This window comes from Lacerta agilis, chromosome 17 (genome assembly GCF_009819535.1).
Source record: "Lacerta agilis isolate rLacAgi1 chromosome 17, rLacAgi1.pri, whole genome shotgun sequence".
NCBI lineage: Eukaryota > Metazoa > Chordata > Lepidosauria > Squamata > Lacertidae > Lacerta > Lacerta agilis.
In genome coordinates this window covers 12,148,837-12,160,726 of record NC_046328.1, presented here as the reverse complement: position 1 = coordinate 12,160,726, position 11,890 = coordinate 12,148,837, and positions in this window count along the sequence as shown.

The following is an 11,890-nucleotide window of genomic DNA, read 5'->3' as shown; positions in this document are numbered from 1 at the left end:
TGTTTCTTTCACACAGAGAAGCTTCCAGTACCCTCTCGAATTAATTAGAATAGGAAAGATCTCTACACATCAGATCAAAACTTTGTGTACTAAGAAATGCAAACTGACAATCTGGTCTTCCGACATCATCGTATTGCACCTCCCACCTTCCTGACCATTGGCCTTGTTGGTTGGGCCAAAGGAAGTTGCGAGTCCAACCCACCTGGAGCACCACAGGTTCCCCACTCCTGGCTTACACTTTGCATGTACGGGTGCTGGGTTTGAATCCAGGGTACCATCCCACCCTAGGAAAGGGGAGGGACCTGAGGGGCAGGCACTCCTGAGCCAATCAGGGAGAGTGCTGTATGGGCCAATTGCTTTCCCCATGCATAGGACAGCCAATCCCTTCCCCTGACAACCCACATGACCAACCCACCATCACCCTTGCTATTTTGCCTGACAGGCCTGCCTTTCTTGGTAGCATCCCTGTCCTCCAACTAACTGACTGCCTCATGCGCTGTAACACCAGCAGCGCCCATTCTACTTGTCCATCCTGAGACATCGCCTACATCACAATTCAGACTAGAGAACCCTTGCCAGTTATAGCCATAGCACAGCTTAAGCCAGATCAAACTAGAGGGAAAAGAGACGGGGATCCCTGTTGGCCACATCCCAGCAACAATGTAATTGTGTGGCAAAAATAAAGCCATTACCAAACATATGAATGGCATCCTAAAAGGAGAAAGGAAAAAGTGTGGAGTTCCTGTGTGTAGGACAGCAAAAGACATCACGATACCAGGTGTAAAGTCCCTTGGGGCTCCAGTTCCCCTGGTAGGAGCATGTTCACCTCACTGTAACAGAGCTTGCAAGGTTCCAGGAGCCTGGCTGGAGAAAGCACAACATCTGAAAACTCAGTAACAGTTTAATAAAATAGCAACCGGGGTCTTCCTTAAAAGGATGATCTTTACAGTAAAAGACCATCAGGTATGGGAGAATCTCTGGGCCAGGGATGCCAAAGTCCATGTGCACTGAAAAGGGGCTTTTTTCAGATTCTGCAAGAGGGAGGAATTACACCTTTTTTAAAAAACTGTCGCACCTCCTTGAGAAAAAGAAGTGGGAAGATAGCCATATTCCTACCATATCCTCCTATAAGCCTATCTATAGGAAGGAGTTAAGTCTATAGATGAAGTGTGAGGAATCTTTGGCCCCCCAGCTGTTACTGAACTGCAACTCACATCCTCAGTGGCCATTGGCTATGCTGGCTGGAGTTGTAGTTCAGCAATATGTGGAGGGTCAAAGGTTCAATAAACCTCCAAATTATTCTACCACCGGCAGCTTCCATCTCAGGAGAACCACAACTGACTGACTGCAGGCTAGCCCTACATATCTTGAGGTGGGTCCTAGAAACTTATGTCCAAAGCATATAGCCTAGTTTTTCAGGTACTCCCATCCCAAGAGAAACCTACTGCATCACTGGTGGCAAAAGAGCTATGTGAAGAAGTCTACAATCACATGAACTTGGCAATTTACTTGCTAAGCCCACTGAAGGGGGATGGGGAACCTTTGACCCTCCAGATGTTGCCAAACTACAACTCCCATCATCTGTGGCCATGCTTGCTGGGGCTGATGGGAGTGGAAGTTAAGCGACATCAGGAGGACCAAAGGTTCCTCCTCTCTACTGTAGACCTGATTCCTGTTCCTCCTTATGGCACAAGTTTTTAAAGGAAAAAAAAAATAGAGATTAATAGATATAAAAACATTCAAGATGAAGATAGTAGCTCCTCCATGGCTGCAGCTGTATCCCCAGAAGACTCTCTAATGCCTATAGACTTAAAAAGATGCCTGCCTGTATTGCTACCAGAAGCTATAGCGGAAAAATGAAGCAGCAGTGTGGAAATAATAATCACTGTGCAGATCTATTTTTAAGCTGCTTACACTGCTTGTTTAGCGGGTTGTCACCGGCATGTGAACCCTGCAGATTACAATTTCTCTCCCAGCTGTGAGAGAGGGCACTCAGCTTGCAATTGTTTGCTTTTAGAAAGTTGATGCTGCCACCCTCTTAAATTGGCTTTTAAGGCAGGCAGGCAGGCAGCCAACCAGCCAGCAATGTATACTGCATTAATATAATTATGTGAAATGCATGAAGTTTCCCAGTTGTGAAGGATTGGGACTCATGTGGGTCTACTGACTAGCTCAAACTAGGCTTCTAGAAGTTAAAAAAACTGCTCTGGTTCCTTCTCTCACACTTCAAGTGGTATGCTGGAGCTGTGCAGGAAGAGAGCATGAATAGGCAACCTGTGGCCCTTTCCCAATGTTTATGGACTCCAACTCCCATAATCCCTGACCACTGACCCTGCTGGCTGGGAGAGATGGAAGCTGGAGTCCAACAACACCTGGAGGGTCACAAGTTCCCTACCACCTGACTTAGACCCTGGAAGAAGAACGGAGGAGGTAGCAACCCAGCTGAATTCTGCGAGGCCTTTGTGTGTGCGTTGCTGGTGGTGGATCTCTGCAGACTGTGGAGCCAGGTGACATGGAGAACAAACCAGGGGTATGTTCCTCCAGATGCTCCTGAAGTATCACTTCCACCACCCTTTGGTCGTGCTGGCTGGAGCTGATGGAAGTTGGGAGTCCAACAGCATCTGGAAGGAAGCCATCCCTGGACTAGAGGCTGAGTCACATGTAATGCCCTGGTTATTCTCATGCAAGTGGTAGAGTCGCCATTTATCCATCACCCAAGAAGATGCTGCTTTGCCTGTATATACTCAATTTATATGAGACAGTTTTAGGGGGGAAATAGTCATAATTTAAATAGAATTGCAACATGTTGTATCCAACATTAGTCCTGTTCATGGTACATCCATATGGTGCATTGATGACAGTGGGTCTGCACTGAGTTGGCTGCAATACAGGCCTGGGTAATGGCCTGGGTGGCCGCTCAGTCTGCTGTCTAGAATCAGGGGTCAGTAAACTTTTTCAGCCAGGGGCCAGTCCACTGTCCCTCAGACCTTGTGGGGGGCTGGACTATATTTTGAAAAAAAGAAGAATGAATTCTTATGCCCCACAAATAACCCAGAGATGCATTTTAAATACAAGCACACATTCTACTCATGTAAAAACACGCTGATTCCCAGACTGTCCACGGGCCAGATTTAGAAGGCGATTGGGCCAGATCCAGGCCCCGGGCCTTAGTTTGCCTACCCATGGTCTAGATGCTGACAGCTGATGGGCATCTTCAATGATTCTGCTTCCCTCCTTTTTTTAGGGTTCTGGGCTGGACAGTTCTCCAAACAGAGGACTGTCCTCTGTAACAGAAAGCATACGGCCAGCCTAGCTAGCAGTCTACTCACTTGAGTAGCATCATGTGTGGAGTGAGCAAGACAGTTAAGCACAGCAGTGGTAGCTATTGCGGGTTTTCTGCTATTAATTCATGGCCCATCACAAAAGGCTTCTGGCTTTACAAATATTGTGCTCAACTTATCATTAGGGATGAGTCAGGGCCAAAAGACCCATTATCAGGTCTCCTAAAGTGTTCCCCCGCTCACACACTCCTTAGCAGAGATGAGGCACATGGGAAGCTGCCTTATTTCAAGCGAGAGCAATCGGTCCATCCTTTTCAGTACAGTATTGCATACACCGAGTGGCAACAACCTTTCCACTGTTTTCGGCAGAGGACATTCCCAGGTTTACATGGAGTTGCCTAGGATTGAACCCGAGCCATTCTGCATACAAACCAGACTCTCTACAACTGAGCAACGCCCTTTCCTAAACTTGTGGTCCTCTGTGGTTAAACAGTAACTCCCATCTTTGCTGACCATAGGCTATATTGGCTGGAGTTGATGGGATGCAGAGTCCAACATCAACTGGAGAGTTACAGGATCCCTAGCCTTGGTTGAAAGCAACTGCGAGAGACTGGTTTTTATTGCAGCAGTGATGCTGGAAAATGCATGAGACTGCTCACTTGTTAAGATCTTCTCTTGGGACTCTTCACAAGCTGCCTCTATGTTGCCAACTGAAGTGATATCAATATGGTTATTATTATTATTATTATTGTTGTTGTTGTTGTTGTTGTTGTTGTTGTTGTTATTAATAACAAAGGATACAAATGTACAAATAGACTGTCTTTTCCCCATGCCATTATCCCGATCTAAATCACAACCCACCCACCCCTGAAGCTGCCTCTAGACCATGGGTAGGCAAACTAAGGCCGGGGGCCTGGATCCAGCCCAATCGCCTTCTAAATCTGGCCTGTGGATGGTCTGGGAATCAGCATGTTTTTACATGTTACAGGTAGGTAGCCGTGTTGGTCTGCCATAGTAAAAAAAAAAAAAATCCTTCCAGTAGCACCTTACAGACCAACTAAGTTTGTTCTTGGTATGAGCTTTCAGGTGCATGCACACTTCTTCAGATACACTGAAATAGAAGTCACCAGACTCTTATATATAGTGAGAGAGTGAGGAGGGGTATTACTCAGAAGGGTGGTGGGAATGGGTGATTGGCTGATGGGTGTGGAAAACCTGTTGATGACTGTTAATTAGTCCTAAAGGAAAAAGCAAGAGAGAGAACTTATGGCCAGAGAGAACTTGCTGCAAGACAGACCCAAAAAAGAAAACAACAGAACACCACTAGTAATCACATACAGCTCACAAGTTAAAACAGTACAACGCATCATCAGAGATCTACAACCTCTTCTAGACAAAGACAGTTCTCTTTCTCAAGCTCTGGGAGGAAGACCTTTCATCGCCTACAGACAGCCACCCAATCTTAAACAACTCCTCACCCACAATAATACAACAACAGGACTCAACATGGACACTGGTACCAGAGCCTGCAATAAACCCAGATGCCAACTTTGCTGCCACATAAACCCAGACAACACCATTACTGGCCCCAACAACATCAAACATACCATCTCAGGACTATTTAATTGCTCATCTTCTAACATTGTGTATGCCATCAAATGCCAACAGTGCACTTCAGCTCTCTATATTGGACAAACAGGCCAAACCCTACGCCAAAGGATAAATGGACATAAATCTGATATCAGGAATCACAAGACGGAGAAACCAGTAGGAGAACACTTCAATCTCACAGGACATTCTATACAAGATCTCAAAGTAGCTGTCTTAATACAAAGGAATTTCAGAAATAGACTGGAAAGAGAAGTTGCTGAATTGCAACTCATTACCAAACTTAAAACCACGGAGAGACCTGGTCTGAACAAAGACACTGGATTCTTATCTCATTATACATGACAAAGCTATCTTTAGCCATCTCACCCCTTGCTTTTTCCTTTAGGACTAATTGCTGTTGTTAACAGTCATCAACAGGTTTTCCACACCCAGGTGCTACTGGAAGGATTTTTTTTATTTTTTATTTTGTTTTGACTGGAAGGATTTTTTTATTTTTTATTTTGTTTTGACTATGGCAGACCAACACGGCTACCTACCTGTAACTGGAATTAGAAAATGTGTTGGGAGTGGCCTTTGCAAAAAAGGAGGGGAAGGAAGGAGGTCTACTCTAGAACGTAAGGGAAATAGTAGCCAGGTGAGGTCACTGGCTTGATGGCTATTTGCATACTTTTGCTCACAGATGCTAAATTTAAGAGCCCCCATTATACAGAATTGTCTCCTCTGTAAACAGATTCTGCTTGCAGCAACAGCTGCAAATATAGGTGCAGCCATGACATCCAAATAAGGAAAACAGCGTGTTGTTCTCTGTACATCAGAAATGAGTTCTAGTTGTTCCGAAGGCTGCTTCAATAAATGCAGAGCTATAATTACAGCATATAATTAGATGAACCAGAATCCTTTGCACTAGCACCAGAGGAAGAGGTTTAGGTTGGAGAAGTACGATGTGGGAGACTCCTTTCAAATGCCTGTTAGCTTTGGCTGCTAGAAGTCAATGATAGTCTGTGACTCATCTAAGTAGTGCATGATGTATGTTTCCTCCCCCCTCCCCAAAATAAAAAAATCTCCAGACCCGGCCCTATTGTTAGGAAGAGAGAGGCAGTCACCTCGGCTGGCAGAAATGAGAAGTGGTGGGTATGTGTTGGAGGGCAGAACTGTGTGTGCCACGTAGCCCGCCCCGTGCCTCCTAGGCTAGGATGCTGCCTTCTGGGAATGTGGTCCTGTCCACAGTCTACTTTATAAACAAAAAACAGAAACCTGACATATTTATTTTCACATGCTGTGTACAAGCAAGTCACTGCTATCCAGTGCGAGCAGATAATGCAATGAGCAGATACAGGGAAATGTTGCAACAATGATAATTCAGCACCTACCTGTATAAGTGGGAAAATAACAAAAGTAATACATTTATCTCCCACTTCCCTAGGGCTCACCTGGATAGACTGGTGAGGGAACTGTCACTGTTAAATGGTTAGACTTGGGAATTGGAACAATATCCAATTTGCATATTTTATTCCTGTCACAGAACTAAAATTCCCAGAGTTTCATGAGAAGAGGGAATGACTGCTAAACCACTGTGGAAATCATACCTCTGTGACAGGGGTGCTAACTCCTGGGGGTCCAACCCTTTGACCCCCTTTCCCAATACTTTGGGGAGGGGGCTGCCTCCCCAGTGTTTGTTTGTTTGTTTGTTTGTTTGAACTGGGTTGAGCACAGAGCCAAGAACAGTGTGGCTTCAGTGTGTGGCTCCTTCTCCTCCTGCCATGGAGCGGAAGGAGGGGAAGCAGCCCCCGGCCGATGGTGGCAGCGGCAGGAGGAGGAGGAGCCACTGAAGCCATGCTGCCACTGCATTCAGCTCCACCCTCTGCTCCTCTGACATCCTGCCACGACATCAGGGCATCGCACACGCAACATGGGCGCCCCCAATCTTCCTCACTAGTTGGCGACTCTGCTTAGCACCCTTGAAAAACTACAGTTCCCAGGATCCTTTGGGGGAAGCCACAATGGTTTAAAGTCGTATGAGGCTGTTTTAAGTGCATAGTGCAGATGAGGCCCTACTTCCGTCCCCATCCTCCTTGCTGCAGACTCTCAACACTGAGACTAAGGAGGAGGAAGCTGCCAGCCAGTGCCAGCCTATGAGCTGTTTGTAAGTAAGGAGGCAGGCAAGCAGGGGCTGGTGAGGCAATGTCCCGCCAGCCTTGAAAGTGGGCATCTCCTTCTGGAAGCACTGGTTTGGCTGGCCTGCTTCTTAAAAGAACTACTCTAGGGTGGATGTCAGAGTGAGGTTACTTGCGAAGGCTGCCTTGCCAACAACAAATAACGTGGCTTGTGACATCTGTGGGGCAACAAAGAACATAATGTTTCCTTGCTAGGGACAGAATGTTGGTGGTTCTGTTGGTTGTTGGTGCTTTTGCAAGGCCATTAGCTACAGGATGGCAAAGTGCAGCAACCCTTTGGCTCAGCTCTTGATGCAATAATTATATGTTTAAATGGTTTGAAACGCCACCAGCTTTTTTTTTTTTGCCACTGGCTGGTGAGATGGAGGGAGAGGCGGAAAGGGGGGGGGAGAATGCATTTAATTTATGGTCAGAGAGAACAATATAGAAAATCTGTTGCTGTGGTAGCATGCTATCTTACCACGCTGTTGGCTGTAAATTAAGAGATAAGTCAGCTTTTCACACTACTAAGAAATTGTCAAAGGGAGGGGTGGCAGAAACGGGGGAAACATCTTTTTTAAATTTACAGACTTGCTTACTTAGAAGCAAGTTGTTCTGTGCTCAGTAAGGACAGCGGGAGAAATGCGACTCAGTTTGCATTTGTAGGGGAACTCATCTCGCTAATCCACACTTTCCAAGCCAATTACCAAACCCAAACACAGCCACCTTTAGAAATCCACACTTCCCCAAGTTAGCAGTTCTTCACCTAAGCTAATGTGTCCACTGAAATGCATATATTAGTGAAAGTAACATACATTATTCTGGAGGAATTGCTCGGAAAAAATGTGCATACAGTATTAGGCAAAAGTGCATGAAAACATGTATATTAGGAGAAATTTGTATTAAAATGCAGGTGGGTTTTTTTATAAGGACTTTTAAAAAATGAATAAATTGCAGACTGATATGGAAATAGGAGATGTGAACTTAAGGCTGAAAAATGAGAAGCTGAAATTGATAGATTCACCCATCCCTAATGGTCAGTGGGGACATACTCCCTGGTAAGTGTGGGCCTTTGGCTGAATGTGAATTGTGAACCCCACTCTCTTCTGTTAATTCACCCTCATCCAACTAATGCTCTCCCATGCTTTCTCCTTCCTAAACCAGATGATTCCCTCTGCAATCGATGCAGCTCTCCTAAAGCATAGGGAAGCTCTGGATTTAGGGCCACTTTGATCTGTGGAACTGGCATTGCTAAAGGTGCCGCATGATACTTGTTCGGCATTTGTAAGAAATTGATCTTTTGGTGCACCTGCACTTGGGAACTCCCTGCCCATTGACATCAGGCAGGCCCCTTCACTGTCCTCTTTCCGGCTCCAGCTAAAAACTTTTTTGTCTAGCCAAGCTTATCCAGACACATAGAATATTGAGAGGCATTTTAATCTGGCTTTTAGCTTTCCATTTATTTTAATTATTTTAAATGATTTATAGAGTTGCTTTAAAATGTTTTTGCTGATAATTCTATTGTTTTATTCTCTTTTTACAAACTGCTCTGAGGCTGTTGCTTTGATTACAATTAAATGGTGTAAAACCATATTGTGGAACAATTTAAAAAAATTCAGAGTTTAATACCACATTCTGGCCATGTCCATAAAACGCTCAAGGAGCGTATAAAGTAAGGCTGGGGAGGGGTGTGATCAGGGGAGAAGGTGGGTAGCTGAGGTGAAGCTGTGGTGGCCCTAAGGAGATTCTCGAGGGTCAGATATGTAGGCTTGGAGGGCCATATCTAGGCCCCAGGTCTGAGGTTCCCCAACCCGGCAGTAAAGTATAGTCAGCCAGTGTTAGGCAAAGTAAAGGTGAAAGAAGGTAAAGGACCCCTGGATAAGTCCAGTCAAAGGCGACTATGCAGTTGTGGTGCTCATCTTGCTTTCAGGCCGAGGGAGCTGGCATTTGTCCACAAGACAGCTTTCCGGGTCATGTGGCCAGCATAACTAAACAGCTTCTGGTGCAACGGAACACTGTGATGGAAACCAGAGCACACGGAAATGCCGTTTACCTTCCCGCCGCAGTGCTGCCTAGTTATCTACTTGCACTGGCGTGCTTTCAAACTGCTAGGTTGGCAGGATCTGGGACAGAGCAACAGGAGCTCACTTGGTCATGGGGATTCGAACCACTGACCTTCTGACTGGCAAGCCACTGCACCATACTACAGCGCCATACCAGGCAAAGTATGGGTTGTAACATGACTGCCTGCTGATGAGCCTATCAGAGCAGCATTCTGCACTAGCTGCAGTCTCCAGGGAAGCCAATATATAGGGCATCGCAGCAATCTAAGCACAAGTTTACAAGAGCATGCAGCAGAATGGCAAGGCTATCCTGGTCCAAGAATGACCACAGCTGGACTCACCAGCTGGAGTTGGCACCAGGCCCTCTTTCCCACCTGGTTCTCAAGTGGCAGTGCTGGATCCAGGAGTACCTGGCCCCCAACTATGAAGCTGCTGCTCTTAGGGGGAATGTGACTCCACCAAGGGCAGGTCATACATCCAGTTTCCCATCATGAAAACCACCCATTGTTACACCCTCTGTCTCAACAGGATTCAACTTCAGTTTATCAGCCCTCAACCAACTCATTACTGCCTCCAGAGCTGTTGTTAGCCCCTCCTTCTATGATAAATGCTTGCCCATTAAGGGGAAAAAACCCCTGATTGTAGACTAATTATTTTTGCCTATACAGTGGTACCGAGGTTTGTTTGAAAACTGAAGCATTTACTTCTGGGTTTTCGGTGTTTGGAAACAGAAACGTTTTACTTCCAAGACGTTCAAAAACCGAGGTAGCACTATATAATGATTTATCATTTTTTGCAGAGATACAAAAAAAAAGACACAGCAAATTCCACCACAAGATGGAGCCATCGTAATACTATATCTATGTATGATGGCCTGTTGCTATAAGCATGTTGTCTGGATCCCACCATCGAGACATGTCATAGTATAGAGAAAGCAACAAAGGGTATTGAGGCACACTGAAGAATAACACATCTATTATGGAATAATAATATGCTCTCAGCCCCAGCCAGTGTGGCCTAAGCTCAGAGATGTCGGGAGTTGTATAGGAATGCAGGGGAGATAGGATGTTGCCTTATACTGAGTTTATACCATTGGTCTGTCTAGCTCAGCAGTATCTACACTGACTGGCAGCAGATCTCCAGGATTTCGGGCAGAGATGCTCTCCAAGCCCTACCTGGAGATGCTGGGGATTAAACCTGGGACCTTCTGCATGCAAAGCTGATGACAACAAAAGGTGAGTTTTTACCTGACACCTAAAAGAATAAAAAGTTATGTCAAAGTCATTCTACAGATAAAGAGTCACCACAGCAAAGGCTCTTCCACAGGCCCTCTCAGAACTTATCTCATTTAACACAGGGATCTTTCGTTGATCTTAACACATGGGCAGGTTGATATGGGAAGTGTTAATAGGACCCCAGGCTATTCAGGGCTTTAAATGCCAACATAAGCCCTGTTAATTGAGCGTGGAACATTGGGTTCTTTATCATTATGAAGTGGTCCAGCATTAAATGAGAGTGTAGTGAATTAGCAAAGAAGAGCCTTCGAAAAGGTCTCAAGATCCCTTCCCATGCTGAGTGGCACAAATCCTTCTTTCATGGGACCCACTGTGTATGTGGTAAAGAGTGACATCATAAGTGCTCACAAGTAGGGCTTTTAAGTCATGTGCATCAACCTACCTCCCCATAGTATGGGCATCCTGAACCTGCCGTCAAGTCTTCCTGTAATGTTTTGGCCGTGCACTGCTTGGCATAGGACACTGTGGCTGTGGAGATTCCTAAAAGTAAAGGTGAGGGAAGCTCTTTTAATTATGCCGAATGTATATGAAGGTAAAGATGCATACTTTATAAGGCAACAGAAAAGTAGCTAACTTCCTGCTATAGAGCACGTCATCAACACTGGTGCAATGGTACCTTTGAGGTCTTTAAAAAGTTGTATTTTTTATTTGTTATTATTTGATTGCTACGGTATATGCAAACTTTCTGTGCTATACAACATTTCTAAATAAATAACATTAAAAGGTTACAATGTCATAATCTTGCAGATTAAAAACCATTACCTGTTCTAGATGTTTATTTTCCTTACGTTATTGAGCTTCACTTGACATAGGGGGGCTTCTTAACACATCAACGTGGCCATGAAGAGGAAATGCATCACCAAAAGGTGCTGTTTGTATAACATTTGCATATGCTAATTTATATGCATAGATTTACATTTTAAAATAATTCCTTTTGTTTAAATATAAACTTCTCCAACTTCGACTATGTAATAGCAAGGAGACAATACAAATCAGGAGTTGGGGGCTTTGTTTATGTAGCCAGTTTCACAAAAGATTTTCTCCCAAAGAATCCTGGGAATTGTAGTTTACCTGCCAAAGAGCTATAAGTCCCAGCACCATTAACTACAGTTCCCAGGATCCTTTGGGGGCAGTCATTAACTTTAAATGTTTGGTGTGAGCGTGGCCTGTGTAATCTTCTGCTTTACTATTTAAGAAGGAAGACCTTACTGTGTCCTGTATAGACTTATCCACGGGAAAGCATGCATAGGATCATAGCCTTACAGTGCAATCCTATTCCAGCCTATTCAAAAGTACAGGTAAGTCCCTTTGGCTGCTGTCTAAATTAGATAAACAAAGAGCAAAATATACACCAGTAGGCTTAGTTTGGTCAGTATTGAGTATACACTTCCAGAGTTAAAGCAAAATACATTACTTCTGGTGAATGAGTCACCTTAGCTGCTAGCGCGCTATGAAAATTTGTGCCCCATTTTTTTTTTAGATATGTA